The sequence below is a fragment of the Emydura macquarii genome, unplaced genomic scaffold (assembly GCF_026122565.2).
Source record: "Emydura macquarii macquarii isolate MOO-44397 ecotype Brisbane River unplaced genomic scaffold, CSIRO-AGI_Emac_v2 contig_691, whole genome shotgun sequence".
NCBI lineage: Eukaryota > Metazoa > Chordata > Testudines > Chelidae > Emydura > Emydura macquarii.
The window spans coordinates 11,611,231-11,619,363 of record NW_027130828.1 but is presented as its reverse complement, the minus strand read 5'-3'; the positions used below and the strand labels follow the sequence as shown (position 1 = coordinate 11,619,363).

Here is an 8,133-nt window from a genome sequence, read left to right as displayed (position 1 = left end):
GAGGAGCGGGTGTTAAGGGGCACGGGGAGGGGTGGAGTGGAGGTGGGAGAGGAAAGGGGGGTGGGGAAATGGGAGAAGGGGGCAGTCAGGAAGGGAAACTGAGGCAAGAGGCAGCGGTTAAGGAGGAAAAAGGGGGGTCAGAGTGCCGGGCTGATTTGTATCGTGGGGGTGCTAAGAGTCATTGAACCAAACCGTAAACCCGGTATATGATGGAAACCACTTCAGGTCATGGTGGTGGTGGGTGTAGCATCCCCTGCACTCCTAGTCCCAGCGCCTATGCTGGGGACAGGGGAGAAGGGGCCCTTGGGGGAAGTTTGGGGTACAGCTTGTAGAGTCTCCCTCTCCTCTGGGTTTTACTTGTTTTAAGGCTGGTCTTTAGGACCTTCTTGCTGTGCAAATGCTCTCTGGCTTACTGGGCAGTCTTGGGGAAATCTTAGCCCGAAGCGGTCCCTACCTGGAGACCTGAGCTGGGTGAGCTGTTGATGGTTTTGTTTTGGTGGGGCGGTGATGACACACCCTCCCGCTATACGCCATAGGGTTGTGGGTGGGGGAGTATACTCCAGTACAGCCAGGGGCATTTAGGGCCATCTGCAGATCAGAGTGGGTGGTGAAATGATCGCTGACCTGTTCAGCGGTGGGGGAGAGAAGGAAGGGAGCAGGAAACTTACAAATGTTCAAAGATATGGAGGGGTCCTTGCATCAGAAAGGGGTTGAACTATGTGGTGTGGCTAAAAACCATGGAATTATAGCTGAGCTCATGACTCTGTCAGGGTTAGACCGGGGAAATTGCTGACTAACCAGATAATTAATTTGTTTCCCCCTTGTCTATATGGTTTCTGCCAGGAGCTCTTGTGAAATCTACAGCTTGTTAGGTGTTCAGCTGGAAAAGGGAAGTGAAATAAGTGGGAAAGCAAGTCTTGTAAGGGTTAAGCAAATGAGAATTCAGATATATATAGGTGGTTATTAGTCTTTGAAAGACGTCTTGGTAAGGAAAGGAAGTCTGTTCTCTGTTCTTTCTTGGCAACATTGGCATCAAGAGGCTGACTGTTGCTTTTACAATCTGTTTTGTAGCGAACCATTCTCAGAATTGGGGGGGAGGGGTGCTATAGCACCTTATAACAAGCAAAGTAGGACTCTGCTGACTGTGCATCATGTGTACTCAAAGCTCAGAGCACAATGACAAACACAAGATGCCCTGTTGCTGCACCTGCTAGCTATGTCATAGTAGTCTTTTTTGGGGAAGGGGTGATCTAAATGAAGTTCAGTAAAACTCTTTTAAAAATATTTGAGGTAGCCAGTCACAGCTAAATCAAGAAGCTTAATTAGGGGTGAAGACTTTGGAGGAGTCCTTTTAATTATTTTGTAGGAACAACCACATTCATAGTCTACAGCAGCATTAAAATAACATACTATAGATACGTGATTTTGCTTTATGTGAATTGGGATCAGGGGAATGCATTGTTGGATTATCTCTTAAATGTATTAATTTTTTCAAATACAACAAATATACTCAAATACCAGATGCTTCATAATGCACAAAGTAAATAAAGATAATTAGGATTAAGGAAGGAAGGGGGAAGGAAGGGGAAAGCAACAGAAGTATCTTCAGGGTCTGTATTAGTTATAGACTCCTAAAAAGTCAGCCCAAATTGCCCTGAATTTTCCAGGCGTTCCCTTTCTGTGGAATGCCCATTGTCTGTTAGCTGTAAGGGCAGCCATGTCACTGAGCCAATCATCAATGTTTGGTGGGGATCAACTTTTCCATTTTTGCAGGATTAATTATTTTAGCAACTGAAGCTGTACATTGGAACCATGCTGCCTTATTACCAAATTACTGTCAGGAATATATCAAAGCACAAAACTTAATGGGGAGGGCTCCAATTTAGCGTCCAATATCAAATTGGTCCTTTGACCAACCTCATGCCAGAAATTTTTGATATGGTGGCATGAACTAAACTAGCACCAAGGGAGTTACATTTCCAACAGCAGTCAGGATCTGAGGCCCATTACCATTAACCTATGGGGGGACCAGCATATTTGAAAAAGTGTCTTTGGTGTATAAGATGTAGTCTCAAGTCTATAGTTGCTTTTTTAACATTAGATACAATTGTATTCCATTGGGTCAGAGAGAGTTGTGTATCAAAATCTCTGTTCTAAGCAACTCTGAAATTATCAATCTTTGGCTGAGGTTTTTTGGGTTAGACAGTTGTACAGGATACCACTGGCCAAGTAAATCCAGGAAGTTTCCTCTAAAATAATAAAAGCTCTGGCGCTCCCAGTGCATCCTATCCAAATACATTTGTAAATAGGTCCAATTAAATTATTTCTATGCTCTGGAGCAGGGCAAGCAAAATTGTTGAAGACCAAAAGATGGTTTAAATTTATCATTGTCAAAAGCTGCATCACAGTCCTAATTCCTCACTCCGTCCAATGCTTCCACGTCAAGTTTTGCCACCAATTAAGGATAGCACTGCTCCATAAGACTACCTTACCATGAATGGAAGCAGAACTTTCTAGCCAAGTTTGACCAAGCTTGTTTCACAGCCATTATTGTGGGAGCTCTGGAGCCATCAAATTTAAACTAATTTGATCCTACAGTGCCTGAAAAGGGGAGAAGGTATACTAATTCTTGTTCAAGCTGAACCCAAGTTTGGGGTCTGCGGTCGTATCTAACACCCACAAAGATGTCTGGTTTAACAAGAAGATAACATTTTTCAAGATGGAAAAATTAAATAACTTCAGAAATGGGGGTGGGGGGGGGGGGGGGAGCTTTGATTTGTTCAGAGCCAGTCTAGGTTTCTTACTTGCACCCCAAAGAAATGTTCTGAAAATATTATTGAATTTCTTAAAATACATTTGAGGAACAGAAATAGGGAGACCCTGTAGGACACAGTCCTTAGATTCTGAAGTATCTTCCCCATTTCCTCCTTCAGTCTGAATCTTTACCACCCCACCCCTTCCAGCCCTGGATCGTGTGCCCTCTCTTCTTGGGCTGGACATGTTCTGAAGTCTTTAACTCCTTTTCTGCATTGTCAGGAAGTTCACTGCACATTGATGTGTTGGAGATCATGTCCTGAAAGTTAAGTCCACCTCCTTGCCTGTGGTTCCAATCACTGGTGGCCCACAAGCAAAGAGAGCTAAAATCTCACTCTGATTTTTGTAAGTGGTGGCAAGTTGCAACCATTCATCCAACCCCCATTTTGGTTGGAGTAATAGAAGAATAATCCTCTTTATAGCTACTTAATTGAAGCAAGTGAATTAGTTACTGAACACTTGAATCTTGAAACCAGGACAACAAGGAAGAGTATGAACACTTCCAAAGATTTGTCAAACATTGATGTTCAGAGTGGCTTTAAAGTTGACTGGCTGAAAAGAACCTTAGCAGGCAGAGGCGTTGATCTGGTGAGGCAATCCTGTACCTCATCTACAAGGCCTTAAATGTTGCAGCCCAGAAATAACTACACTGGTTTCATGGTAAAGAGACCTAGAATATTTATAATGGAGAGAACAAAGTCCATGCTGCTGTTAGCAGGTTCACCTCTCCATCAGCTAGACTCAGTTAGGTTGTGGGATGTTACTAAACATCCAGCATTTTCTGAAACATGTTTAATACCTGCTTTTGCTGCTATTATATTCTAATAAGCCCTGGAGAGAACCCTGCCTTCCTGATATCTAGCCAAGTTGCCACCTCCTAAATTTCCACTTGATACTGATCTTTCCCGCTTTCTTAGAGGGTCTCCTGGATCTCTCTGACCCCTTAAAGAACTTAAATACGGACTCATCAGACACCCTTTCTCAAGGTCTTGTCTAAGAGGCCCCTATGTTAGCTTTGACCTTGGTACTTTCTCTGCTGATAAGATTTTGTTTAATTTCAGGGAAGCTGCTCCCATGGCGCTTGGGGAATGCAGCGTTTCAGCACTCTGTCAGGATTCAGCACACACGGACATCATTCTCTTCCAGCACAGAGAACTGAAGTGCAGATAGCAGAAACCAGCCACAGGGTAAGGCTACCATCTAGTTTCTAAGTGGGGAGTTATAGTGATGTGAAATTCTTGATGGCACTGTTAAATGTTGACTATACAAGTGCAGTTTCAAAATTCAAGTGCAGAGATGGGTAATGGCTGGTATAAGACCAAATAGAAATGTGTGGGCCAGATTGTGATGCAGAGAGCAGTAGTGGGTTGATTAGGCTTGTTACCCCTTAGGCACTGCTTGAAGATGAATGGTGCTCAGTTCCATAACTCCTTCAAGTTACAACTTGATTGCTACATTCAACTAAATGTCCACCTCCCAGTCATAGGAACATTGACCCATCCTCAGACTAATGGAGTGGCTGTCTCTAGGCAGAAGGTTATTGAACCACTGCACTACTATACAGGCATCTCTTGAACCATTCCTGGTAATGCACTCCATGTGGAGGCATGAATTGAGGAGGATGTTGTGGTAATGGCATGCTTTCCACTCTGGTTTGAATGCTTCACACAGCTTAGCAAGCAACTCGGTGACCAGTCAAAGAAAGTCGGCTATTAACTGTGAGAGTCCTTACCTACCCAGTCCTCTTGAACCAGGATAGTATGAGAATGAATACAAAATCTTCTGCATATGTTGATCATGTTCTGAGCTATTACAGATACTGTGCATCTCTACAAAATGGCATAGTCCCTAAAGGGTGCATCTGATGTTCCACTCATCCTAGTTATCAATAATGCATGTAGCTTCCTTCTGAATAGAATTTAAATACCATCATGGCACTCAAAGCCCTGCCCTTATCTTTAACTGTTACAGATAATCTGCATTAAACAGTTGCTTAATTAATCCCGCTAAAGGCTGAGGTTGTGATAACATGTTCTGGACTGTCTAAACCCTTGTAACAAAAGGCAAATTGAGCACTTAGTGTGCTTGATTGACTGAAAATCTATGGGAAAGGCTATCACTGGCCCAGGGAGTTCTGATTGTAAATTACAGTCCAATTTACATGAACAAATTATTGGGTGGCCAGCACATGGTCCAATCTCAGAGCTATGCACTGCAGAGCTTTCTTTAGCTTATTGTACTTGGGTGGCTTGCTGGGCTTTGTGGATAGATTTTTGTTAAAAGGGGCATTGAACGAAGATAATTGGTTTGGCATTTGAGGGAGGTGTTCTCAGCATAAATGGTGGTATAGGAAAAGGATACAAAGGGACATTGGGAAGGGAGCATTGCAGTAAAGGCAGTAAAGTTTATAGAAGTTGTTATATAAAGTAGCATTGTTTTTTACCACGGGGCAGATACAGATCACCTAGCTCTGCTAGTGCCTTCAAGAAGGGGCACTTGGCGGCAATGTAGTGAGCCTCTTGACTGCATAACATCTTTCCAAACGAGTCAGTCAAGGTGTAACCTTCAAGTGAAGGTTCAATAGGTACAAACTGTTATCAAGCCAGAGTTATAACAGTCTGTCTTTATAGGAAAGAGGCAGAGCCTTTGAAAAGCTTCCAGGAAACTCAGGCTCTGTGCACAGCAAGGCATTGATCCTGGCCTTGGTAAGATGCTTCCTTTATAATTTTGTCCTTATTGGTTGCTGGGTGATGGATGTGGGGCAGTTCGGATCTCTGATAGCGTCTCCTCACTAATGATGACAGGTCTGGTGACCTAAACGTGATGTGTCGATTGCTGTGTTTAGAATACTTCCAGAGTTTGTGTTCTGGAACACCCATATCCTGAATGCAAGACTTGTAGGATGTAGGACAAACGGGTGATCATATGCTTATTCCTCGTCTTTTTGACAGACTGAGATTATGTATCTCTGGATAGCGGGTGTCTTATTTGTCTTCTCTCTCCTGCTGCTGTCTGTCCAAGTCTATTGCAGCAGCCTTTCTTGGGTTTACCATTGGTTAGCTATCCTGAGTGGATCTTAGGTCATGTTATCCATTAAGAAGGAGAAATTTTTTTGCTTGAGTTTTCTCTGTTTGTAGTTTTTTAAGAAAAGCTGTTGCATTCTTGCTTTCCTTCTCATTGCATTCATTTCTTCCATGGTCGAACTATGAGATCTGCATAATCTCATTCTGTGACTGCTTGGGGGAGATGCCATCTCAAAATTTGATACCTGAGGCTTCCTATTCCAACTTAGTGATCCTGTCCTTTTACCTAGAATCTAGTCACAAAGTGCCGCTTCTCTTCATTCATTTATTCTGAGTGGTCAGTAAAGGGAGCTTAAGGGCTGACTAGGTATTGGAACAGCACAAGTCATAACTTTTGCTTTATGCATTTTGAGCATGGGTTGACAGCACACTAGTTCAACATTCCCCTGTCTGCTTCTTGAGTGTATGATTTGTATGGAAGGTAGAGATAAAACCTTGTGACTCTTACTCTGATGGTGTTACATCATGGGGCTTCAGCTGAGGGCTTATATTTAAACTTCTTCTGCGGGCTTGAAAGCCTCAAAGTAATCAGAGGGGTAGTCGTGTTAGTCTGTATACAGCAAAATCAACAAGAGTCCTGCAGCACCTTAAAGACTAACAAATTTCTGTAGGCATAAGCGTTCGTGGGCTGCAACCCACTTCGTCAGATGAAGTCATGCATCTGACGAAGTGGGTTGCAGCCCACGAACGCTTATGCCTGCAGAAATGTGTTAGTCTTTAAGGTGCTACAGGACTCTCGTTTGTTTTTCCTCAAAGTAATGCATCTCTATATTAAGCCCATGTAGCATCCTGCTGGAATAAGATGGTTGAAAAATTCCACTGCCCTTGAAGCACTTGTACTCCCAATAGCTAAAAGAAAAGACTAGCTCTGGATAGCAGGCTTCAGTCACTGAATTACACACTTCTAATTCATAGGCTCACTCTATCTAGTGCTTGTCTCTTTGGCTTGCATCATTCTAGTAAGTCACCTGAAGTCACCCTTGTTTGCGTAGCTCTGCGTCATGCTGATGTTAGGGTCATTGTTCCAGTGTGGCCTGCACTGATAACTCCAAATTCTGTGACTCACTTGCTTCTGGGGGGGCTGGAATGCCATTGAAAGTCAGAAATCAGGTCATGTGATCAAAGCTCCAATCTGCATTTTTCTCTGTTCTCCTGGAGATGTTCTTCCCTGTACTTGTCAGGGCAGGCTCGCTTGTGCGCTGAGTCAACATGAGCAGTCACAGACTTGAAATTGTGCCTGAAACACAGAACATGCTGTAAACAGGATATGAACCTGCACAGGGGAACCCCACTGGATTTCAAGTCCAACGCCTTAACCACTCGGTCATCACAGCTGGAGTGAGAACTTGCTGGTGCTGCTTCTGGAGGGTAGCTGTCCTGCTGAGACACTCTCTAGGCAAGTGCTATTTATAGTCCTGCTCTCTCCGGGCTGGATTGGGTTTATTCCTCTCCTTTCCAGGAGTCCTACAGGGAAAAGCAACTTCTCATTCAACCTAGTTCCCACCTACTATGCATGCAGCTCAGGAATTGCTGAATGTTCTGCATCATTGGTGACTGGCTGCATGAGAATCTACCCATCTGGCTATTAGCAGCTGGACTTCACTTGGCAGAGGGACTCCTGTAAAAATGCAAACAGTGCATCAGCAGCCACTATTCCACTAAGGGCAGCTTATCTCCGTGATTCAGAAATGGTGATTACGTGGCTGGGAAGATGAATACTGCATTGTAACCCGGATGGCTTGTGTTGCTGTAGTTAAGGGTGTGTCAATCCTACAGTATAAAACAAAAAAGTCAGAGGGATTAACTAAATGTCATTCTGGGCTCAAATTGGCTCCTGGTATCATCCTCAAAGGAAAAACCCAGGATCGTCAAGCAGAAGGCTGACCTGCTGCCTTCGATCTGCACCCTTGAATTTGAAAATGGAATGTCAGTGTTAATGCTTGCACTTCCTGGCTGCTCGTGTAACACCATCTACAATGGAGTAGCTCTGATTCTAAATGCCCCATTTTAAATTTCTCATCTTATCACTTTCATTCCAGCTAACGAGCCCTCTTGAGAACCTGTTTGTTGAGAGAATTGTCTTCTTTTTGTCTCACTTGGAAGGTGTGCGGGGTTTATCATCTCTCTCTCCTGCTGCTTTCAGCATCCTTCACTTTTTAAAGTGCTCTGAAACAGGATGGACCAAGTTACTTAGTTGGTCTCTTCTGTTGCTAATTTTCAGGCTTCTCCATCTGAG

The 8,133-nt window shown here is 43.6% G+C and overlaps 1 protein-coding gene and 1 non-coding gene across 4 annotated transcripts in view; one reads left to right on the top strand and one right to left on the bottom strand.

The window, feature by feature from the left end:
- Nucleotides 1-8,133, top strand: part of LRRC8A (leucine rich repeat containing 8 VRAC subunit A) — a 30,716-nt gene that overhangs the window by 253 nt on the left and 22,330 nt on the right. For 2 of the 3 annotated variants that reach the window (XM_067542044.1, XM_067542042.1), the window contains exon 2: nucleotides 3,876-4,001. The gene's annotated coding sequence lies outside the window, so the exon portion shown is untranslated. Of the gene's footprint in view, nucleotides 1-3,875; nucleotides 4,002-5,444; nucleotides 5,520-8,133 lie in introns of all 3 variants that reach the window. The other variant, XM_067542043.1, reaches the window with a different exon arrangement.
- On the bottom strand, nucleotides 7,150-7,231 carry TRNAS-UGA (transfer RNA serine (anticodon UGA)). The gene has a single exon. It is a non-coding gene; the product is annotated as a tRNA-Ser (tRNA).